At 37.4% G+C, this 26,488-nt stretch overlaps 1 long non-coding RNA gene across 2 annotated transcripts in view; it reads right to left on the minus strand.

Moving 5' to 3' along the window:
* Positions 1–26,488, minus strand: part of LOC135113241 (uncharacterized) — a 163,308-nt gene that overhangs the window by 95,625 nt on the left and 41,195 nt on the right. For both annotated transcript variants that reach the window (XR_010274768.1, XR_010274767.1), the window contains exon 2: positions 825–942. This is a non-coding gene — a long non-coding RNA (uncharacterized LOC135113241). The remainder of the gene's footprint in view (positions 1–824; positions 943–26,488) is intronic.

Here is a 26,488-nt window from a genome sequence, read left to right on the forward strand (position 1 = left end):
ATACACTACGCCAAACTTCACAAGACCCTCTATTGCCACAAAATAAGCAATAATAATAATAATAGACTTCTGATGCCGTAGTTCTTCAAGAGTAACACTGGAAAATAACACAATCCAAAACTTCACAAGACCCACTTTTTGATTCAAATAAGCAATACTAATAACAGCAATCTGGTGCCGTGTTTCTAAAAGAGTAACTTACTGCTCCAGCCTCAAGTGCTCCCTGGGGAGAGACACAAAGGAGGATATAGTTCCTGCAACAACAAGGAAGTGACTAGGAGCGTATCGTGCTGTCTCCTTCCCTCCCTCTCTCCTCCCGACTTAAGGCTCTCACAGGGTTTGCCGCCACGGTGCTTCTCTTGCTACTTCTTACAGCTAATTGCAAGGTTACTACTCTTATAACTTTCTAAAGTGTTCGTCTCTCTCTCTCTCTCTCTCTCTCTCTCTCTCTCTCTCTCTCTCTCTCTCTCTCTCTCTCTCTCTCTCTCTCTCTCTCTCTCTTTCTAAACCAGGTAGCTGAAAGTTATCAATTTATTTTTTGTTCCTCTAGCTTACTAATAATCTTCCGTTTCTTGTGGTAAAAGTGTCGTTACCTCTCTCTCTCTCTCTCTCTCTCTCTCTCTCTCTCTCTCTCTCTCTCTCTCTCTCTCTCTCTCTCTCTCTCTCTCTCTCTCTCTCTCCTCCCCCCCCCTCTCTCTCTCTCTCTCTCTCTCTCTCTCTCTCTCTCTCTCTCTCTCTCTCTCTCTCTCTCTCTCTCTCTCTCTCTCTCTCTCTCTCTCTCTCTCTCTCTCAAGACAAGACAAGACAACACTTCCAACACTCACTTTGCCTCGTTCCAGCGTTCCAGCCCATTCTTCCAGTGCAATTATCTTCTGTCTCTCTCAAGGGCGGCGGAACACACTCAGCCTCTCTCAGTCTCGGTGTCTTTCCAGGACTTGCACTCTGTCAAGGAGGAAACCATTTTAACTTCGAAATGGCTTTGTTGGAGCCGCAATAGCCTATGACACTCCTCGGGCCCTAAGAGGGTGTTCACGCTGGCCATAAAGCTGTGTGTCCAGTTTTGAGTGCGCTACAGGGAGAGTGACTGACAAAAGGTAGTGTTTTGAAATGTTATGTTCTCTCATAAGGAGTTTTTTTTAAAGGCCACTGTGATGATTAGTCGGGTTCTCTTGGGTGTTTAATTTATGGTTTCATTTATAAGGCAAACTGGTGCTTTCCAGTGTTCTGCTCTCTTATAAGAACTGTTTTCAAAGGCAGCTAAGAGTTAGTTAGGCTCTCAAGGGTGTTGTTCTCAGTGACGTGTTGGGTCCTTATACTAGTACCATTAGAATCATGAAAACATCCTTGGAAATCACTTCAATGTCTACTAAAGCCTCTTGCAATATAGTTGGAAAAGACACCTAAGTGTTTTGAAAAGCCATTTCATATTTTCATGAATTTCCCAGCGATAGTGCTGAATTAAACTTTAAGTATCACTAGTATCATGAAAACATCCTTGAAAATTCCATAATTTCTACAACACCCAGGTAAAAAGTAGTTGTAAAAGACGTCCAAGTGTTTGAGAATACGGTTTCCCCAGCGATAATGTTGAATTCCTCTTTCATCATTAGAATCATGAAAACACCTTTGAAAACTTCAATTATTTCTAATAGAGTCTGTTGTAAAGTAGCCGAGGAAAATTCAGACATTTCAAAGGTACAAGGAAATTGTGCAGTAGAGATGGATAGGAAGCAGAGAAACGCGACATTTTTCAGTGTGTGTTAAACAGTTCAGTGTGAGGGAAAGATGAAAAGGAAGCACAGAAACGCGAGGCTTTTTCTGTGTGTCTGTGCCTCGTACAAGATTTGTGCCGGCATGTGTAGGCAACTCGTCTAAATAATTCCACGCTGACGCTCCGCCGTGACGCAAAGCTTAATCGGATTACACACTCTGAGGCTTCATGATTAAATATATTCAGAAGTTTTCGCCAAGAATATGAGAGCGGGAGAAAATGTGACAGGAAAGATGATGACGATGGTGATGGTGATTCCGGTGGATGTTACCTACGTCTTGTTCTCTGTACCTCCTCCAACTTAATGATAGCACTTCATACCTCCAACACTACTACTCTTCCTTCTACTACTACTACTACTACTACTACTACTACTAATAATAATAATAATAATAATAATATTACTACTACTACTGCTGCTGCTGCTGCTGCTGCTGCTATAACCGTTTCTTTCTACTTAAAATAGTCACACAAATAATAGTAGTAACAACAACACTTAAAAAATCCCCTAGAAAGCAATAAGCCTCAACCCTCAAAATACGGGAAGCGAGAGGCCTGAGGCGGAGATGGGAGGAAAATAAGGTCAACTGGAGGGAGCTGAGGCCAAGACAAAGAGGCAGAGGGAGGTCTGTTAACCTTAGAAGCTGCCCTGCCTACATATCACATTCCTGAGGCTTTTTCACTCCGCCTCAATCTCCTATATTAAATTCTACAGTAAGGGAACCAAGCCACCATCCCTTGAAGGTTAAGAGGTTACTGAAATCTTGGCCAGTTTATCAGGAAGTTGAGAAACACGATGGCTAGTTTCTTCTTGTAAGGTTTATGAGGAAAAAATTATGCTTAGTTATTTATTTTTTTCGTGGGTTTACTAAGGAAGAAAAATGTGTTGAATTATGTATTTTTTCTTGCTTTGCTTTGATTTTGCGTGTTGCTGTTGGGGGTGGTGGTGAAAAGTAAGTAGTTTTAGCAAGGGAAGGAAAAGAAGAAAAAGAGAAGATTGGGAAGAAAGTGAGGGATTGGAAATTAATCTAGGTGGTGGTGGTCTGTGTGTGTGTGTGTGTGTGTGTGTGTGTGTGTGTGTGTGTGTGTGTGTGTGTGTGTGTGTGTGTGTGTGTGTGTGTATTTCCTCTCCACTGCATTTCTCCTTTCCCTCAACCTTCCGTCCTTTCATCTGCTAACAGTCTTACAAAACCTGACCCATGAAAGACTCTTAGCACACTAGAGGACTAAAGACTAATGACAACATACAACACAGATTGAAAAAGAGCATTACGTTACTTGACTTCTAACTACTGCTGTGATAAATCTTCCCTTCGATGCATATGAAGTGCTTTGAGAACTAGAGGTGCTTATGATACAGGGAATTAACTGTACGTATTAGTAAGCATTAATTGACTTCTGACGATCAGTATGATAAATCTTTAAATTCTTCCTTTGGTACATGTGACAAACTCGTGGCATACAACTAGAAGTGCTTATGGTACAGAGAATTCAATGTAGTATTAAGTTTTCATAAGCGTTGTTGTTGTTATTGTTGTTGCAGGATACATACAAGAATTGCTGTGATCCGGAGCGTTGGGTGCACGGGAACGGTACAGAAGGAGGTTATCAAATTTTTATTAAGACTTAAGACTTACGTAAGGTACAAGGAACGCTCTAATATTTAAAAGGTATTGGGTGCAGGAAGGGGGCTTTAGAAATGGGAGTTTTGTGTGCATGTGTTGTGTGAATGGAATTATGATGGGTGTTTTTGAAAGTATTAGGTGTAAAGAAGAGTTTTAATAATATTAGTGTGAATGTATAAATGTACCTGGAAATATAAGAGGAGGAAATTTTAAGAAGAGGGCGTTATAATAATAACCTTTCTGTCAATATAAAGTAGGTGGAATAATAGAGAGTTTTGATAATAATAGTTTTGTGTGAATATAAAAGTCACTGGAACTACTGAGGATATTTCTAAGAGTATTGGGTTAAAGAAACGAGTTAAAGAACTGGGAAAAAAAAATATATGAATTTGATATGTGGATGAAATTATAAAGCGTGTTTTCAAAAGTACTGGAAGCAGGGAAAGGTTTTAGAAATACGAGTTTTGTGCGAATGCGATGTTTTTGTGGAATCAGAGAGAGCGCTTTAAGAGTAATGGGTTCAGGATGGCACTTCAATAATGGAACTTCCGTGTGATAGTTAAATACGAATGGAATTAGAAAGGGAAGGTTTAGAAGGAATAAAACACAAGAGCATTTGGCGCGGATAGATAACAAGAACGTTTGGAAAGCATAGATGATACAGGAACGTTTGAAAATGGGTGAATAGAACTTTCAGAGGGAATAGGTGAGAACAGGAAAGAAATTAACGTTTGGAACGGATAGGTAATAAAGGGACTTTTGGAGAGCAGAGGTGAAAAGAACGATTAAAGGGAATGGGTAAAAAGAGAACGTTTAGTGGGAATGGGTAGCAAGAACGTTTAGTGGGAATGGGTAACACAAGAACGTGGGTAACAAGAACGTTTAGTGGGAATGGGTAACACAAGAACGTTTAGTGGGAATGGGTAGCAAGAACGTTTTAGTGGGAAAGGTAGCAAGAACGTTTTAGTGGGAATGGGTAACAAGAACGTTTTAGTGGAAATGAGTGACACAAGAATGTTAGAATGATTGAAGAGAGAATTTTTCTATGTATATTTTGAACATTTTTAGTTACGAGAGATGATAAAGGTTATATTTTTGAAGGGGATGTTTGCATGATAGTTCTCTAAAGTGCAGTTTTGGTGCAATGAGGAATATAACTGGTCTTTTTATTCAGGCATGTATATACACTTTTTTTTTTATGCGGGAACAGAGGGCAAGGTTAATGGGACACTTTAATGCGCCATAACTGAAATACAGGAAATATTCGGATTTATGAATGTTGAAATGAAAAATAAATCCCAAGGTTTAATGGAGATAACACCTGCTGCTAATTTTTATTTTACCTCCCGTGCACACACGCAAAAGCCAAAAAAGGAAAAAAAAGTAAAAATAATAGATAAAATATACAGGAGGTATTTTTTCCTCTCCCTCAATTTTCCCTCTCCTCTCTCTCTCTCTCTCTCTCTCTCTCTCTCTCTCTACTCTCTCTCTCTCTCTCTCTCTCTCTCTCTTGATCCCTCATTTCCTCTCCTCCCGTTCCCTCCTTTCCCGTTCCCTCCATCCTATCTTCCCCCCTCCTTTTCTCTCCATCATACGAGTGCAAAAGGGGATAATAAATATGAAAATTAGACAAAAGCAGATTTCAAAATATTCATTTGTTAAGTGTTGATGTTGTTCTGGCAGTGGTGGTGGTGGTGGTGGTGGTAATTTTATTATATTCTTGATGGTGATATTGTTGATGATTCTTTTTCTCTCTTCTTCTTCTTCTTCTTCTTCTTCTTCTTTCTTCTTCTTTATCTCCTCTCTTTATCATTTTCTTGCTTATGTTGTTGTTCTTTTCTTCTTCCTCTCCATTTTCTTGTTCTTGTTTTTCATTTCTTGTTTTCTCTTCCCCTCTTTATTTTTCTTGTTTTTATTCTTATTCTTCCTCTTCCTCCTATCTTCTTCCTTCTTATGCTTCCGCTGCCGCCGCTGCGGTTGCTGGTAGTAGTGGCAGTTGGTAATAATGGTGGTGGTGGTGGTGGTGGTGGTGGTAGTAACGGTTGTAGTAGCGGCAGCGGCGGAGGCAACAAACTTATCTCATCTCGCATCGCCCATCGCAAAAACTCCAAATCGAAACCCGAGACATTTTTCCTACCCAGATGATAAGACACACCACACAACACACACACAACACACACACACACACACACACACACACACACACACACACACACACACACAGCGAGGCAGCGAGGCGATGCGAGGCAGGCACTTTTATTAGGAAAGACAAACTCCACAAACCCTCGTATAGTTATAATTAATCACATCCCTCATGCTGGGCCGCGGGCAGAGTAAAGGGCACTTAAGACGACGCAAGTTCTGATTGACTTCCCTCCTTCCCTCCCGGCGCGACTGTAAATATGCCCCAGGATTGCTGATCTGTTACCGATAAGGCTTCCTATTCTGAAACCCCTTGCTCTCTCATCACGACTATTTCCAAACGCCACAGAGATGATTAGCCTGGTTCTCCTGTTAATAATGTAGAATCCATGTTAATCTGTCTCTAGAAATATAAAACACCTTTCAAATCTCGTATAGCTTCAACTAAAGCATTCTGAAAGTAATGGAGGTGCGGCGCAGAAGTGTTTCAAAATACGGTCCAAGACGGTAGATACTTTAAGAGACTCATCACATTGGTCAATTTAAACTTTCAACACCAACTGGAGACATGTGGGATGGTGGAGGATGATGTAGTAGCCTGAGGAACGATGAAGAGGAGAGGGAGAGATAAGGAGAGGGTAGCGTAAAGGGATGCAATAGGAGAGAGGAGGTGCAAGGGAGGAATGAGGAGGGATACACGTCCTTGGGAACACACCGGAGTTTACACGAGACTACAAGCTGATTGTCGCCTCGAACGGCTCTCTCAAAACAGAGCAAATTGGGTTTTCTGGAGATAATGCAACTCGTCGTGGTAGTATCTCTCTCTCTCTCTCTCTCTCTCTCTCTCTCTCTCTCTCTCTCTCTCTCTCTCTCTCTCTCTCTCTCTCTCTCTCTCTCTCTTACCCGGACAACTTAAGATTACGTTGTGTCTTTTATTCATCTTACTCGTATTTCATCATTCTCTCTCTCTCTCTCTCTCTCTCTCTCTCTCTCTCTCTCTCTCTCTCTCTCTCTCTCTCTCTCTCTCTCTCTCCGGAGAACTTAAGATTACGTTGTCTTTTATTTATCTTACTCGTATTTCATCTCTCTCTCTCTCTCTCTCTCTCTCTCTCTCTCTCTCTCTCTCTCTCTCTCTCTCTCTTACCCGGATAACTTAAGATTACGTTGTGTTTTTTAATCATCTTACTCGTTTTTCATCATTCTCTCTCTCTCTCTCTCTCTCTCTCTCTCTCTCTCTCTCTCTCTCTCTCTCTCTCTCTCTCTCTCTCTCTCTCTCTCTCTCTCTCTCCACGGCGGTAAGAGTAAGAGATCAACATAATCAGAGTAATGGCATCACTTCCATCACCACTTCAGGACCCAAACTTTCACGGCTAGCCATCACGACGCAAAGGAGTATTTGGTGTGTCAGCGAACCATATTACCTAACAGTTCTGCACCGCACCTCCACTACTTCCAAAATGTTTTCCAGTTGATGTTACATGGATTTTCAAGGCTGGTTTTACGATTCTACTGACAGATTAACAAGATTTCTACGTTATTAAAAGCAAAAATACCCTTGAGGACATGGCCAATGATCCTTGTGGTCTTTGAAAATAGTCGTGGTGAAAGAGAGCAAGCAAAGCGTTTCAGGATACGGATTCATAATAAGTTACACGGGTTTTAAGCAAGATTACTACATTATTGGAGAAAGCAACACTCCTGAGAATCCAGCTAATCATGTCTGGCCTTCGGAAATGGTCGTGCCGAAAGAGACACAGCAAAGCGTTTCTAAATATGTGTTCATAATAAATGACACGAATTTTTTATGCGTGTTTTGTGATTCTAGCTACAGATAAACAAAATTTGCACACTACTGAAAGAAGAAACACTCTTGAAAACCCGGCTAATCATCTCTGGCCTTAGAAAATACAAGTGGTGAGAGAGAGAGAGAGAGAGAGAGAGAGAGAGAGAGAGAGAGAGAGAGAGAGAGAGAGAGAGAGAGAGAGAGAGAGAGAGAGAGAAAGCGTTTCTGAATACGTTCATGTTACACGAAAGTTTGTGTTTTTATAATTCTAGTGACAGATTAACAAGATTTCTATAAAATGAAAAGCAGACACACCTTTGAGAGCACGGCTAATCATCTCTGGCCTCGGAAAAAAGTCGTGGTGAGAGAGAGAGAGAGAGAGAGAGAGAGAGAGAGAGAGAGAGAGAGAGAGAGAGAGAGAGAGAGAGAGAGAGAGAGAGAGAGAGAAGCATTTCCGAATACACGCCAGCGAATCAAGTCCTTTGCCTCGCCTTTCCCTAGCTGAGGCGAGGCAACGCGACGCGACTCATTTGCCTTGCATTACTGCCGTCAGCCCTCCAGTTGACACAAGCACTGGCGGCCGCACACCCCGGCATTCAAGCAGCGGATCACCACCAAAAGCCCTAAAGCTCAGTATAGTCAGGTATAGCAGCCCCGTCAAGCCAACACGACCACTTGATGTGTAGGTTATTGCAGTGCAGCGGAGTATTGGTGTGTGTGTGTGTGTGTGTGTGTGTGTGTGTGTGTGTGTGTGTGTGTGTGTGTGTGTGTGTGTGTGTGTGTGTGTGTGTCTGTGTCTGTGTGTGTGTGTGTGTGTGTGTGTGTGTGTGTGTGTTACGGTACAATGTAATGAGTCTAAATATTGCGCTGCTTACTTGTGAGGAGAGAGAGAGAGAGAGAGAGAGAGAGAGAGAGAGAGAGAGAGAGAGAGAGAGAGAGAGAGAGAGAGAGAGAGAGAGAGAGAGAGAGAGAGAGAGAGAGAGAGAGAGAGAGAGAGAGAGAGAGAGAGAGAGAGAGAGAGAGAGAGAGAGTCGGACAGATACAGAATACTGAGAAGATAGCCAGGATACCTTACTTTTGCTTTTCACTCTACTTATATATGATTAGGTACCTAAGCTTGATTATTGCCTCTTACATACCAGTACTCCTTCATCTTCCTCGATCCTTTACACAATGCTCGCCAGTTATAAAGAAGTAACATAATACCACACACACGGTTACGAGTGATGATGTAAGTAATAAAATGACACTTTAGTACCAAGTCGGCAGCAAATTAACAATATTCCTGCCTGACAACAAAAGAAGGGAAGGAAAGTCACATAATTCTCTTGTGGATTTCATTGTACGCTCTCCTTGGCTATTAGTAATGGAGCAGATCATAGATTATTAGGAGGAGCAAAATGACAATATCGGTCCAAGGTAACAAAGAAAAGGATACTCATATATAATACACTCGTGGTTTTCAATGTTCAGTCTCACTCATTAATTCCTTCCACCGCGAGAAGCCGAACTCCAGGCCAGTCAACTCTGAACCTTCACTCAAACATGCCATACTTTTTGCTGGCTCTCCACATACCCCGGTGTAAATGTGTTTTGACACCATACGAGCAGCCATGTACGTGGGGAGTGGGGGTAGGGGGCGAGGAGTGGCTTGTACGATAGAAAGCCTGGAACTGACTGCCCTAGACTCCGGTTTCCAAGGGGAGAAGGAAGTACTAGGTGCAACTGTACATAATTCTTGGCAATGTGACCGACGATGAAAGAGAAAATATTCAATCTGAACCTTACAATGTTATAATACACTGCAGCATTTTCTGTATACACTATATGGCAACGCGACCAGCGATGCATAAGTAGACAAAAAAAGATTATCTGTACCTTAAAATGCTATATGAAAACGCACACGGACTTTATTTCATCACATCAATCATAGAAAGGCCCTTCAAATCCTCTATTATTTCCGGGTATCGAAGAAGTGAAATAAACTCGATAAGAACTGTAGAATATTATACGAAACACCGCGGCCTATACTGCATCACATGGGTCATACTAAAAAGCCCCTCAAAACCTTTGTAGGTTCCACTCCTTGATAGCGTGACTTAGTGATGCAAGAGCAGATGAGACAATAAGAAACTTAGAATATTATGAAGTTAAAGCGGCATTTACTGTACCACATAAATCATGAAAAAAGTTCTTCAAATCCTTTACAGCTTCCACTCTTTGGCAACGTGACCAGCGATGCGAGACGAAAAAAAAACTCGATATAACGTTCTAATCCTTAAGAGAAATACATTTACAAGACCCCCTGCCACACAGCTCACTTCAGAGGCTCAGCAGGGGGAGAATACATCGCGGATCGGCTGTGTACAACTCCTGCCTCTTGCTGCCCTCCATTCTCACGGCGGGAGGGAGGAGAGCCGCCGCTCCAGCCCAGTATTCTGAAACGCTTCGCTCTCTCACCGGAACTATTTTCAAAGGCCACAAAGATGATGAGGCGGGTTCTAAAAGTGTTTCTGCTGTTAATGATTTAGAAATTTTGTTAATCTGCCACTAGTACCATAAAAGCACTCTCTAGAAATTCGCGTAACTTTAATTAGAGGCCTGTATTCTGAAACGCTTTGCTTTCTCACCAGGGATATTTCCAAAGGCCACACAGATAATTAGCCCGGTTCTCAAAAGAGTGTTTCTCTTGTCAAAAATGTAAAACTCTTGTTAATCTGTCACTAGAGCCATATAAAAAGTTCTTAAAAACCGTGTAACTTCAATTATAATTCCTTAATCTGAAACGCTTTGCTCTCTCACCACGACTATTTTTTGAGGTCACGGGTTCTCAAAAGTGTTTTTCCTGTTGATAATGTAGAAACTGTTTTAACCTGTCACTAGAACCAAAAAAATAAGTAAAAACCGTCTAATTTCACCAGTACTGTTTCCAAAGACCACAGAGGTCATTAACTGTGTTCTCAAGAGTGTTTTTTCTCTTTTCATAATGTAGAACTCTTGTTATTCTGTCACTTGAACCGTAGAAACACCCTTAAAACACATGTCACTTCTACTAAAGCCTTTTGAATGTAATGGAGGTGCGGCGCGAAAGTGTTTTAGAATATGGTCCCAACATGTGCCAAGCTTCCCTTCACTGATGCAGGAAGGGAGAGCGGCGGCCAGTCCTCCAGTCCAGGCCGCTGTATATTTGGCTGGAGGGTCCTGGAGTGCGACGAGCTGCCCAACAAATCGAGGCCAGTGCGGGGAGTGCGAGGGCGAGGGAAAAGATGAAGTGGTGGATGTATTCATGAAAGGCAAACTGGATATTCTGTCCATGCTTGAGACAAAGAGGGAGGCGCACAATGGCCGCTCTTGAATACCTGGCCACGCTGCTCCTGCCTCTCCCCCGCTCGCCCGCTCCCCCGGCTTGCTCGCTCCAGAAGGGCTCCCTAACGAACGCCCGCCCAAATTTCGAGGATGGCCGGAGGTGCACTCTATACATGGTACTGGCAAACGTGCCCATGCAAACGCATACGCAAGCATACGCACGCACGCATACACGCGCGCGCGCGCGCACACACACACACACACACACACACACACACACACACACACACACACACACACACACACACACACACACACACACACACACACACACCAACTGTCGATAAATGTCAGTTTTCAGCTGGTAATCAAATTAAATAATTAAGTTTCCCTATTTAAACGTACATTTTCAATCTCCCTACTGCCATGTCAAAGTTTATTATTATCAGTTATTATTATTTATTACTATTATTATTATTATTATTATTATTATTATTATTATTATTATTATTATTATTGTTATTATTATTATTATTTTTATTATTATACATGCAACGTTAATATCTTCACTGAAAAAAAAATAACTGCATCTTTACCATTCTTTACACGATAACCTACAGCAAAAAAGAAACAAGAGGAAGTATCACCACTAGCACAATACATACTCGTCTTTCCGTTAATAATCCCTAGCCCAAATTTCCTAACAAGTACAGACAGGCGGGTATCGAAGAAAAAAAAAAAACGAACTCACAAACTATTCCTGCTATCTCTCCTTCCATCACTATTCCGCCCACTTTACATATGACATATCTCAGGTCTCTTCTTTGATAAATTTAAAAAATTCTCGTCCTGATTTAGTTATTCGGCCTTTCGTCACTATTCCATCCACCTTACTAATGCAAGGCTTACCCAGCGGTACTACCGGCACGTGTTAAGCCCATATTCTGAAATAGTTCCGATTCCAGCTTCACTGAAAAGGCTTTAGTTGAAGGGAAACGGATGTTTTTATAGTTCTATTGACATATTAACAAGATTTCTATATTAATAAGAAGAGAAACACTCTTGAGAACTTGGCGGCCTTAGCAAATAGCTGTGGTGATAGAGCAAAGTGTTTCTAAACAATGGCCTTAGTCTACATCTAATAAGACAACACTTAGGTACATATACCATGATACATAAAAAGAAAAATACCTCTTATGACTTATGACTTCCCTTCAAGGTTAATGAATTAGTGCGGTAAAACATTACAGCAATTTTTTTTTTTTTTTTTACGATACCGCAGAAAGGCAGAAAGGCAGAAAAAAAAAGATTAAGTAGTTTATAAAGATTTTTATATAAGTAACTTTCTATTTCCCTAGACTTATTCAAATTAACAGCCTTTTGCTGATATAGTCTTGTAAGGATAATATTCAAATTACTTTCCATAGAGAGAGAGAGAGAGAGAGAGAGAGAGAGAGAGAGAGAGAGAGAGAGAGAGAGAGAGAGAGAGAGAGAGAGAGAGAGAGAGAGAGAGAGAGAGAGAGAGAGAGAGAGAGAGAGAGAGAGAGAGAGAGAGAGAGAGAGAGAGAGAGAGAGAGAGAGAGAGAGAGAGAGAGAGAGAGAGAGAGCAATACTGACTTTGTAATTTTTAAGGTGCATAACTATTTAAGAGAATAGTACAAACGATAAGTTTTTACAAAGTTGTGTGTGATTATTGGAAAAATTGTTGCGGCTGTTATTACTGCTATGATAGTAGTACAAGTAGTATAATTAACAGAAGTAAAGCAGTAGGAATATTAACAGTAATCGTAAAGCAGTAGTAACAGCAATAACAGCAACAGTAGCAGTAGTAAGTGTCAGGGTATTCGCGGCCCAAAGATTAATCTCTTCTTGCTGTGGGTTCGAACAGTACAAAGAGAGCGGCGAGGGAACACATCTGTCCTGGTCCCAAGCCTCCAGCAGGGAGCCCAAGATGTCCCCGCCAGAATGATCACGCTGGTCCTCCAATGCCTAAAGGCTTTACACTACACTCTCTGGAAATTATAATAGTGTGAAACTCTTTCACTCCTATAAAGCACAACTTTCCTTTATTAACCACTCTGAGACATCCTTTCTTGTTTTGAAGCCACCTCGCTATTCTACACTAATCCCTTCACCGCATTTAAGTATACGAATACAAGTTTAACTCTTGAACTGCTATTTGTCACATCTTTCCTTAATTACTAACCGCTCTGAGACACCTTTTCGTGTTCTAGAGCCACATACAAACAATGTACACTGTGTAAATGCAAAATATATTAACTTTTATCATCTTCTTTGTTGTAGATACTAATAAAAATTTCATGCATTACTTTTAGTGCTGTGAACTGCTACATTAAAACATGTGGAAAAAAGGTTGTGTATTAAATGCGTTTTATTTTGCTGTTGTAATACAGCGCGAAAAGTGCAAGCCCTATAAAACAGTAAAAGCAAGCACAAGGAAATAAGAATGTGTGTAAAAAGCTTTTGTTTTTTTTGCTTGAATTAAAACAATATAGTGAGAAGACCACATATTATTTTCTGTACTCTTTTCGTGGGATAAAATCGGTACCAGAAAACGAAATCTGATGCTTGCATATGCGAAAAAAGAAAACTGGAAATATGAAAAAATCACACTACACAATCGAATTTTAAGATTTTTTTCAAGGAAAGGAATGTGTGTGTGTGTGTGTGTGTGTGTGTGTGTGTGTGTGTGTGTGTGTGTGTGTGTGTGTGTGTGTGTGTGTGTCTGTGTGTGTGTGTGTGTGTACAAAGGAACATTCATGGGATGTGATAGCTCATTAATAATACGGCAATACAGATAAAGGTAGAAATCCATACAAAAATGAGGCACGAAGAAAACTAATAACATAAAAGGAATATAACATCGCAATAACACTTTGAAATAAACACCGCAAAAATCCAACACAACAGCTTACAATGGAAAACGTAACGCGTTTAATACGCAAATTGGAGCAGAGAAAATGGACACGGATTTTTAAGGGTGTTTTTTTTTTTTTTTTTTTTTTTTTTTAGTGGTGTTAATCTACATTATGGACAGGTAAAACACTCTTCAGAACCGGGTTAGTCACCACTGTTAGCTTTGAAAATAGCCTTGGTGAGATAACAAAGCTTTTCGAAATACGGGTCTCTAGTTGAAGTTACACAGGTTTTTAAGGATGTGTTTACAATTTTAGTGACAGATCAACAAGATTTCGACATTATGAACAGGAGCAACATTCATGAGAAACGTACTAGTCATAATGTGGCCTTTAAAAATAGTCGTGGTGAGAAAGCAAAGCGTTTCTGAGTAGTTTGTCGAGTGAATGCTGCTCTCCACAACCACCACATCCATCACACAATCCTACGCTACCGAGGCTCTTCAACCTTCACCATCTCCCCGCTCTGACCACTGAAAGGAGATACAAAGTGCAATGGAACGTGACGGGGTGGTGATAGGGAAGTGATGGGAGCGCTTCGGTACATTAGAATTCGTCTCGTATTACTCCATGTTATTAGTGAAGGGAATGTGACTAAGAGTGAATATTTTTTGTGATTAAAGCCGCTATCAGTGTCATGTCTCCTCTCCTAAACACTCACACTTTGCAGCACTAACTTTTTCACTAATGCAAGGGTTATCAGTATCTTCACTCACAGCGGTAAAGATGAAGAATAAACAAACTTGATATTCAAAAAGGAAATAGAAGGAAAGAAAGAAAAAGAGGAAACTAAAATCTAAAAAGCACTGAGCGAAAAGCGAGAAATATACTAAAAAATTAAGCTTTGGAGGAAAGAAAACTTTGCAAAAGATCTAAAAACAGAGGAAAGGAAAAAAACAAATCTCTGGAACATTGATAAGCGTTTAAGTCGATGAAAAAGCAAAAAATTATACCGTCATTGTCACTTGTAAATATAGAAATAATAATTAACTAAGTAAGGTTACAGGAGAGAGAGAGAGAGAGAGAGAGAGAGAGAGAGAGAGAGAGAGAGAGAGAGAGAGAGAGAGAGAGAGAGAGAGAGAGAGAGAGAGAGAGAGAGAGAGAGAGAGAGAGAGAGAGAGAGAGAGAGAGAGAGAGGGGGCGGGGGTGGGTTGACACATAATAAGAGAAACAAGTAAATCATACGTAAATTTGGATTAAAAATAATCAAAATACAATAAAAGTTATAATAATGATAATAATAATAATAATAATAATAATAATAATAAAAATAATAATAATAATAATAATAATAATAACAACAACAACAACAACAACTACAACAACATTGCACAAACTTTGCTCTCTCTCTCTCTCTCTCTCTCTCTCTCTCTCTCTCTCTCTCTCTCTCTCTCTCTCTCTCTCTCTCTCTCTCTCTCTCTCTCTCTCTCTCTCTCTCTCTCTCTCTCTCTCTCTCTCTCACTCTGAGACAGACAAAAGGAAAAACAGACTGAGAGACAGATACATAGACAAACAATGACAAAAAAAAAAGATTTAAAAAAATAGATACAGACAGTCGGCAAGACAGACACAAACAGAAAAAAAAAAGAAACAAATACACACAGACAGATACAGAAACAGATTTTCGGAGACACCCAGCCAGCCAGACAACCAGACATAGACAGACACACTCAAAGACAGACAGTGATCAACATAGACAAACACTGGCAAATAGAAACACACGGAGAGACACAGAGGCACAAAGCAGCGGACAGAGAAGCAGAGACCAACAAACACAAACACACAAAACAATACCCACTGAACCTGAGATATTTCAATTCAAAGAGCTAAAATGTTTAATATATTTACACAACTTTACATTAAAAAAAGGGCGGATAGACTGTACACAAAACGAGACACAGACAAGATAAACAAAGAGAGGCGGTGCAATATTGTGCCGGTGACAGTGCTGAAAAAAAGGTGACAGCAATAACAGAAATTCTCGTAAGGGTGAAGAGAAAGGCGAGAAATTGAGCAGAGTGAGGGAAGGGAACGGTGAGAAAGACGAGAAGGATATGAGACTAGAATATGAGGAAAGAGTTGAGAGGAATACAGCGAGATGAGAAAGAGAAAGAGGGAATAGAGTGAAGATAGAGAGGATGAGCGAGAGATTAAGCAGAAGGAAATAATGAAAGGTGAGAAATTTGGGAGAGCATACACGAGGAAGGAGTTATGAGGGACGAAAGAGGAAGTAGAAAAAGGCAAAGAATGAATTACGTATCACAGGAACAGAAAGCGAGATAGAGAAGAGAAAAGAGAGATTACAGAAAAGTAAAAAGAAAGGATTGGTGAAAAAAAAATATATAAAAGGAGGGAGTGAATAGAGGAAAGTAAAAGAGAAAGAAAAGTAGAATAATAAAATGTAGTGGCTAGGGAAACTGCAACAGAGAGAAAGAGAACAGGAAAAGGAAGGAAAAAGATAATAAGTATGAAGTAAGCCGATAAACGAAGGTGAGGAAAGTGATGACGACTGAATTATGATAAATATATATAGAGAGGGATAAAAAAAATAAAAAAAAGGAGACAGCAGAATAAAGAAAAGAAAAAGACAGGTTACCTCAGTATTATGAAAGTGTAAGCACAAATTACGAGAAAATTTGGAAATGAGAGAAAAAACTTTGACGGCAGAGAAAAAGAGAGCATATGTAATCAATGAGCAATGAGGTAAACAGAAAATTAATGAATAAAACATGAATGAATAAGGAAAAACAGGGAAACGAAAATATACAGATAGATCAAAAGGAGGCAAAATACGAGAATAAAGTAATTAGTAGCTGGTGAAATGATAAGCAGATCAAAAGGAGGCAAAACACGATTATAAGGTTAGAGACAGCTGGTGAAATGATAAGCAGAAAGACTGAGAGCAGAAGTAAAGGGAGAAGCAATGACATGCCACATGGAGGAGTAAGCAGCCGAAACAGATGACGGAGTGCTATATTCTGAAACACTTCTTCCTGCACCTCAATGCTTTCAAAAAACTTTTAAAAATTATACGATTTCTTATGGATTATTTTGTGATTTTAGTTACAGAATAGGAGGATTTCTACATCATTAATAGTAAAAAAGAGCTAATTATCTGTGTGGCCTCTGAAAATAGTGATGACAGAGCAAAGTATATCTGAATACGGGAGGAAAATCTGCTGACACGTGACATAATAAAAGACTCAACAAAAATTTATATAAACACACTGGGATACTAGGAAATTAATATAAAAGGGCCTACAAGATAAAAGGAGAGAGAGAAAACCAACAGCTGTGGAGAGGAGAGTTCAGGTGCAAGAACAGCATAAAGATATAAAATAAAGTATAAAATAAAGTATAAAATAAAGTATAAAATGTGATATAATGTGGAGTGCGAACAGTGTCTGGTTCGTCATATTGTTATTTTATTCTCCTCTATATTGCTGCAGGATTCACTTGATAATTTTTTTAACTTGTTGTATTTATTTAATTCTTTGATTTATTTCGTTTATATCTTAATGTTTTATCTTTCCATGCCGAAAGAGAGAGAGAGAGAGAGAGAGAGAGAGAGAGAGAGAGAGAGAGAGATACAACGGAGGAATAGGTGGCATATGAAAAATCAACCTTTACATAAAGAAATTAGAAAGAAAAAAAAATTGAACAGCTTCTGCGAAATGGAAACATGACAGAAGAAAATACGATATGTAATAGAAAAGAATATTCCATTACAAAATAAGAATAAAAAGTTCACTGTACTTAATAAAAATACAGAACATTTGAGAAAGCTTCTGTGAAATTAATATAACTCTTTAGTAAATGTATTCAGATGAGGAAAAAAAAAATATCACACCAGGAAATAAATAAAAGATCCTAGGATTATAAAACACGTTGAAACATAAATGAACAGAGAAGCAGAGATGCATACATTTTCCGGCAGCTTCCGAGAACTAGACACAAGACTAAAGTGGGTATAGTTTACAAAGACAATAATACGACAAAAAATAAATAAATAAATAAATAAAAAAAAATAAAATAAAATAAATAAATAAATATAAAAAAAGATAAATAAATAAATAAAATAAAATATAAATAAATAAATAAAAAATTGCTGCAGAATTTACATGACAGCTCAATCTATCACCAGTTTTACTTATAGAATTTCACCTTCCGGGAAATGGACAGAAAACCAAAGTGAATATAGTTTACTGTATAAAAGATATGCTAAAGTGGGTATAGTTTACAAAGACAATAATACGACAAAAAATAAATAAATAAATAAATAAAAAAATAAATAAATAAATAAATAAATATAAAAAAAGATAAATAAATAAATAAAATAAAATAAAAATAAATAAATAAAAAATTGCTGCAGAATTTACATGACAGCTCAGTCTATCACCAGTTTTACTTATAGAATTTCACCTTCCGCGAAATGGACAGAAAACCAAAGTGAATATAGTTTACTGTATAAAAGATATGCAAGAAAATATAATAATAAAATATATTGCTATATAATGTACTATACAACATAATCTATATCACTCGGTTTACTTTTTTTTCATTTAATATTCGCTCACAGTGTTACACGCAGCCTTTCCTCAGGGAGAGCTACAGAGAAACCAGTGGAGCCTAAGAAATATAATGTAAAGAGACCAGTGTAGTGTAAGAAGTATATTACAAACGAGGATGAGTAAGTGATGCGACAACTGACTGAGAGACGTAAAATAAGTAAAAATTCAATAGAAAAAGTATATGTATAACTCAATAGCAAAAGGGAATCAACTTAATAGAGAAAAGGATAAGGCTCAATTAAAGGTATATCATTAATTTGTGAACTGTTCATGTTGACAAGTAGTTGGGTTTAGGAACATAAGAACATAAGAAATAGGGGAAGCTGCAAGAAGCGACCAGGCTTACACGTGGCAGTCCCTGTATGAAACACACCTACCTATTTCCATCTGCTATCCCCATCCATAAACTTGTCTAATCTTCTCTTAAAGCTCTCTAGTGTCCTAGCACTAACTACATGATTACTGAGTCCGTGCCACTCATCTACCACTCTATTTGAGAACCAATTTTTTTTCCTCTCTTTCCTAAACCTAAATTTTTCAAGCTTGAATCCGTTATTTCTTGTTCTACCCTGGTTGCTGATCCTAAGAATTTTGCTTACATCTCCCTTGTTATAACCCTTATACCACTTAAAGACTTCTATCAGGTCCCCTCTTAACCTACGTCTCTCTAAAGAATGTAAATTGAACAGCTTCAACCTCGCCTCGTAACAAAGGGAGGAGTTAGGATTCTTTTAATCTCTAACGTTTCGGCTGAATAGCCATCCTCAGAGAGACTGATTTACATGAGTGAAAACACACTATTTATAACAACATACAAAATGTTCTCATTTGACATTCGTACAGAGTATTGCCATCTTGGCGTGTACCTCACCTAATTTTATTTTTAGTCAGTGGCATTATCCGCCTACGTGACGAGCCTTTACTGAGGATTTTCCTTGTACCTGACCTGAGGGCCAATCTGGCGGAATTACCCAACACAAGGTACTGGCCATGGGATCCCCTCTAAGTGCTGTTATGGCATGGAAACACTAGAGACTGATAACTTTATAAGAATAATGGGTAGAGGCTCAACGTGGCTTAGGTATGTTGATGATGTGCTAGTTATAGTCCCAAAGGGCACGAATATAAATAATAAGTTAACATTGCTTAACAAAGTCCATAAGGATATCCAATTTACGGTGGAAGAGGAATAAGACAATAGATTACCTTTCCTAGATACAATAATCTGGAGGGAAAAAGAAGAAGTCAGTTTTTCTGTTTACAGAAAACCCACCAATAAGGACGATTTCATTCACTACCTTTCAGCCCACAGCATGAGAGTCAAATCTGGTGTGATTATTGGTTTTTACTTAAGAGCGTTCAAAATTTGCAGCAACAACTTCCTAGAGCAAGAAATACGATATGTCATATCAACTTTCAAAAAGCTGGGTTATCCTGAAGGGCTCCTTGTTAGGCTTAAGAATAAGGCAAAGAAAATAACAACTGAAAACAAAGAAAATAAAGATCCCTGTACAACCAGCGAAAGAGAGACAAGAGATATGTGTACCAAATTCGGACAAGGCTTCCATAATTAATAAATATTTATCTAAAACAGGATTAAAAATAGCAACATTAGCGGGAGAGAAATTTGGTGAGCCAGCGAGGACTAAAGAGACTGGACTTGTTAATAATAACAGCGTAGTGTACAGCATACCATGCAAAGGTTGTACAAAGCAGTACATAGGAGAAACAGGCAGGGGACTTAAAACAACAATAACAGAGCATAAGAAAGATGTTTTAAAACACAACACATCAAACTCCCTTGTATTGCACATAGAAAAATGTAAACACCTACCAAAATGGGAAGAGGCTAAAGAAATTAAAGTTGGATTGAAGAAAAGAATGAGAAAAGCTATAGAGGCAGCCCTCATAGCAACTAGGGAAGTCATTAACCACAGAGAAGGTTTAATCAGGTGGGCGGGTAATTCCGCCAGATTGGCCCTCAGGTCAGGTACAAGGAAAGTCCCCAGTAAAGGCTCGTCACGTAGGCGGATAATGCCACCTGACTAAAAATAAAATTAGGTGAGGTACACGCCAGGATGGCAATACTCTGTACGAATGTCATATGAGAACATTTTGTATGTTGTTATAAATAGTGTGTTTTCACTCATGTAAATCAGTCTCTCTGAGGATGGCTATTCAGCCGAAACGTTAGAGATTAAAAGAATCCTAACTCCTCCCTGGGTGTATATCACTCATTATAACAAAATTGCCGACAACCAAATGGAAAATGAAAAGAAAGAAAATTCTGTAAAGAATCAAAAGAAAACTTAATAGAAAAAAAGTGATATAATTTAGTATAAAAAATAATAAAAAATCAATAAATAAGGAATGCAAGTTAACAGAGGAAATATATACGATTCAATTAAAAAGGGATATAATTTAAAAGACAAAATAAAAAAATCAAGAAAGGATGTAAGTAAATAGAGCATATATATATATATATATATATATATATATATATATATATATATATATATATATATATATATATATATATATATATATATATATATATATATATATATATATATACACACACACACACACACACACACACACACACACAACCAACCAATCTCTGGTAGGTACGGGGTACGAGAAAGATTTAGGAGTTATAGTTAGCTCTGAACTCCGTCTAGGGAAACAATGCATAGAAGCCAGAAATAGGGCAAATAGGGTACTAGGATTCATTTTTAGGAGTGTTAAAAGTAGAAGGCCGGAAGTAATATTAAAGTTATATTTGGCGCTGGTCAGACCTCATCTAGACTACGCTGTGCAGTTCTGGTCCCCACATTACAGGAAATATATAGGTATATTAGAATCAGTACAGAGGAGAATGACTAAAAGGATACAGGGGATGAGGAGTATTCCTCACGAGGCGAGACTGAATTTGTTAAATTTACATTCTTTAGAAAGACGTAGGTTAAGAGCGTATCTGATAGAAGTCTTTAAGTGGTATAAGAGTTATAACAAGGGGGATGTAAGCAAAATTCTTAGGGTCAGCAACCAGGGTAGAACAAGAAATAACAGGTTCAAGCTTGAAAAATTTAGGTTTAGGAAGGAGATAGGAAAAAATTGGTTCTCAAATAGAGTGGTATTCAATGGAAGGAAAGAGAAGTAGAGACAAAAAATATCGAATAGCTTCTGTGAAATCGATGCAACGTTCGAGTGAATGTTATATCTGAATGAATGTTATATAAACAAAAAAAAATAAAATAAAATCTCAGATGAAAATATTAAATAAAACTCATGATAAAAAAAAAAAAAGATAGAGCTAGATTGGAATGAAAAGAACAATCACACACACACACACAAAAAAAAAAAAACACTCAGGGACACTGGAGATCAAACTGAAGTAAATGTGGTTGACAGTGCAAAAATAAGATCAGAGGGAAACCGTGAGAAAAAGGGGAAAAAATAATGGAGAAAAAATAATACTCCATGACATATATGATGATAATACTTAGAAAAAAAAAATGACGAAAAACAAACTGTGAAGTGAAAAGATCAAAGTGCACGTGAGTTTTATAGAAAAAAAAGTAAACTCAAAGGAAAACGAAGGAAAAATTTAGTAAAACAACTCCCATAAAATATTGACACAGAAAAGCTTTACGTCACGAAATGTTTCACCGGAAAATATCAGATGGAGTAAAAAATAATAAATAAATAAAAATTATTTATATATATATATATATATATATATATATATATATATATATATATATATATATATATATATATATATATATATATATATATATATATATGGGTTTAGGAAAGGGGATAAAAACCCAGGGAGGGGTTAGGATTCTTTTAATCTCTAACGTTTCGGCTGAATAGCCATCCTCAGAGAGACTGATTTACATGAACTGAACTAAGTAAAGTAAAGATGGGTGAAGTAATTTAAGAGTGTTTATTGCTGAAGGAAAAGGTAAGAAATAAAAGAAGGAAAGTAAGAGATAAAAGTTTGTGGGCAAACCACGTTGCTATTTTTGTGACTACATAATGTAGGTTTGTGTGGCTCGCTTCTTCATTTATGTATCTAGGTTTAGACTCCCCAGCCTAGAAGGTTGCTTTTGTTGTCTGGGATGTGCTTGTGTGAGTGGAGGTGTTATAAGTGTATCTGTGTACTTGTTCGTGCAAGTGTGGTACTACGCTGTAAGTCATTGTCGTGTGAGTAGTGTATTGCAAATGTTTATGTTGTTTCATGTATTAATGTGAGTATTCGTGTGTCTGTTGTTTGTATGGATAATTTCTATTTTTTTTTTTTTTTTTTTATTATTTATTTATTTATTTATTTATTTATTCTTACATATACATATATACACACATACATATACATATACATATACATATATATACACACACATATACATACATATATACATACACACACACACATACATATACATATATATATATATATATATATATATATATATATATATATATATATATATATATATATATATATATATATATATATATATAAATATATATATATATATATATATATATATATATATATATATATATATATATATATATATATATATATATATATATATATATATATATATATATATATATATATATATATATATATATATATATATATATATATATATATATATATATATATATATATATATATATATATATATATATATATATATATATATATATATATATTTTTTTTTTTTTTTTTTTGTATTTATTTTTTTTCTATTATTTATTTATTTTCTTAATTATTTATTTTTATTTATTTATTTTTTTTTTCCACTGACAAAACACAACTAACAACAATATCGGTCCCTAACATCAAGATATCAGTGATGAATTTCATATTGTGTATATACAATTTCCTATCATGAGCATATCCTTTACCTTCATTCATTTACTTTACATCTCTCTTTCTTTCTGTATCTTTACCCATGTTATCTAAGTGTTGCATTGATATTATTTATATGATTTTTCTCTTTTGCAGGTTTTTGGCTGTTGCTGTTGTGTCCAATGTGGTGAGTAAAAGACATTGCTCAGGATTTGCTCGGCACCCTCACTCCGTCCGCTGCCAGCTGCCGCAAGCATAGACTGGGATGTACCTCCCCTTGCCAGGGCGGGTCCTGTGGTTTTACTGGGAGCTAACTCTCCACCTGTTTTAACATACCGCCCCGACAGCTCAGGGCGCAGAGTAGAGTAAGTGTGACGCGAGTTTGATGAGTTAGGTTTCTCAGTGGAGATGATTTACATGTATGATCATGTATGATTTACATAAGTGAAAACACACTATTTATAACAACATACAAAATGTTTTCATTTGACATTCGTACAGAGTATTGCCATCCTGGCGTGTACCTCACCTAATTTTATTTTTAGTCAGGTGGCATTATCCGCCTACGTGACGAGCCTTTACTGGGGACTTTCCTTGTACCTGACCTGAGGGCCAATCTGGCGGAATTACCCGCCCACCTGATTAAACCTTCTCTGTGGTTAATGACTTCCCTAGTTGCTATGAGGGCTGCCTCTATAGCTTTTCTCATTCTTTTCTTCAATCCAACTTTAATTTCTTTAGCCTCTTCCCATTTTGGTAGGTGTTTACATTTTTCTATGTGTAATACAAGGGAGTTTGATGTGTTGTGTTTTAAAACATCTCTCTTATGCTCTGTTATTGTTGTTTTAAGTCCCCTGCCTGTTTCTCCTATGTATTGCTTTGTACAGCCTTTGCATGGTATGCTGTACACTACGCTGTTATTATTAACAAGTCCGGTCTTTTTAGTCCTCGTTAGCTCACCAATTTTCTCTCCCGCTAATGTTGCTATTTTTAATCCTGTTTTAGACAAATATTTATTAATTATGGAAGCCTTGTCCGAATTTGGTACACATATATACCTCTCTCTTTCGCTAGTTGTACAAGATCCCTGTACAACAAGTTCAGGGAATGCGTGAGACTCCTCCTGGTAAGAGTCACGTTCACCAGCAGCTCGCCAACACGTGTCCTAATGTAACCGAAACCCCGGGAATCGTTTCAGGCAGAGAGGAAGACAAAAAGATGAGTGCACAGTGGCAAAACGAGAGGAAAATATCGAGTGAGGCAAAAATAAAGACACAGAGGAAGGAAGACAGCGAGACAAAATGTGCATCAAATAGTGAAATAATGAGGGCAGTATTGAGTAAGGAAAAGAGAATAACATAAACGAAGGTACACAACGAGGCAAAAAGTGAACCAAATAGTGAAACAATGAGGAGGGTATCAAGGGAAACAGAATCAGGCTAAGAGAAAAAAAAATATAAAGAGAAAGGAAGAAACATAGTGAGGCAATAAGTGAATGAAATAGTGAGACAATGAGGAAGGTATCAAGTGAGGCAAAGAATGAGCTATGCAGTGAGGAATAGATTGAAACTAGAGAAGAAGACAGAGTAAAGTAATAAGTGAAGCAAAGAGTAAGGGCCTTGAGTTTGGTAAGGTGTGAAGCAAACAGGAAGGAATAGACTCAGGCAGATAAGAAGGCAATGACAAATATTTCCCTAATTAGATTTTCCTCTGCATAAATAACCTTTTTTTTTAAATCTTGTATTTCTTCAGTGGTAAAACTTTTCATCTTAATCAAGCATCTACCTCTACATAAGTTTTGATGTTATTGTTTCTGTCTTGTGTCTTTATTTTAAGTCATTACATTATATTTTATTCACTTATAATCTCAACCATTTTTTTTTTCATATCTTTCCCACTGCTATTTTGTTTATTTATTTATTTTTTCTTCATATCTTCCGAAACAAAACTTTCAATTTTACACAAGTATCTTTCCCAGCAAAAATGTTCGTGTTATTCTTTTGTCTTATATCTTTATCTTATATCATTATATTATCATACCATCTGATAACACGTCCCGCATTTTTACCATTACATATTCGCCGTGTTATTTTATTTATTTATCTATTTCTACTTCTTATCTTCCCAAGCAAGACTCTTATGCCTTTATTTTATATCATTACATTTTTTTTTTCATCTTATAGCATCTCCAATAGTTTTTTTTTTTATTTCACATTCCAGCTGAACTATTTACCTCATAAATCCATGTGAAACTTTCTCATATTTTCCTAAAAAAAACATTTTATCTTACACAGGAATCTTCCCTAACAAAATTTCCATCTTACATTAATATCTTGTCTTACAAAACTTTGAATCTTGCACGGATATCCTCCCTTGCATAACTTTTAGTCTTAAAAGAGTATCTTCCCTAAAAAATAATAAATAAAAAAAAATTGACTTTATCACTTCCTCCCAGACGATCTGATCCCATATGGCCTGGTGTGTCCCTCTGATCCACCCCTCAACTCTTAAATCACTAGCCTCTCAGCAAACTCTCATCACCACCGAATGGCCCACACCACTTGCACCCTGCCGGCGAGGAGTGAGGCCAGTCAGTAATGATCCTCGCATCACGACAGGCAATGGAAAGTCTGTTAATTATTTGAGAAGAGAGAGGAAAATGTATCTGCCACTTAATGACTGAGAAAATCTGTTCTTTATTCTTTTGACTTAATATTTGCAGTTTTGTTTTTTCACAATCCTGAGAAAATCAATGCTGTGAAAACCTTGAGAAAATAAATCCTGAGCAAATCAATCATTATTATAAGTTAATATTTTTTTTTCTTGTTTTACTTTAGGTTTTCTCCAGTTGGTTTCTTTCTTCACGTGCCAAAAATCTGATCTCATTTGATTTGATTTTTTCTATTTGTGACTTCTATGCATACTAAATACAGTTCAGAGAAGGAGACGTCTTGTCTGCCACTTATTGATTGAGAACATCCTTTTTATTGTTATGGTTCATTCTTTTTTTTTTTTTCATTTTCAACGCTTGCTTCTTGTTGCAGGTTTGCTTATTGTAACTAGACTTTTATTTTCCTTTCTTTTTACTTATCAGTGTTTTCTCCAGTCTCCACATTTACTTCTCTCACTTTTCAGGGAAGACTGCCCAAGAGAGAGAGAGAGAGAGAGAGAGAGAGAGAGAGAGAGAGAGAGAGAGAGAGAGAGAGAGAGAGAGAGAGAGAGAGAGAGAGAGAGAGAGAGAGAGGAGAGAGAGAGAGAGAGAGAGAGAGAGGAGAGAGAGAGAGAGAGAGAGAGAGAGAGAGAGAGTAACAAAAATACCATGTCAAACTTGCAGCTCCAAAAACTTTAAGTATGACATAAAAGTTTGCTATTTTAACCCCAAGTGTTTCTTCCATAATTACAAAAAAAAAAAAAAAAAAAAAAAAGAAGAAGCGATCATTTTACAGTGATAGGACAGTCAACGCCTAGCAAGATTTATTCA

Source organism: Scylla paramamosain, chromosome 25 (genome assembly GCF_035594125.1).
Source record: "Scylla paramamosain isolate STU-SP2022 chromosome 25, ASM3559412v1, whole genome shotgun sequence".
Taxonomy (NCBI): domain Eukaryota; kingdom Metazoa; phylum Arthropoda; class Malacostraca; order Decapoda; family Portunidae; genus Scylla; species Scylla paramamosain.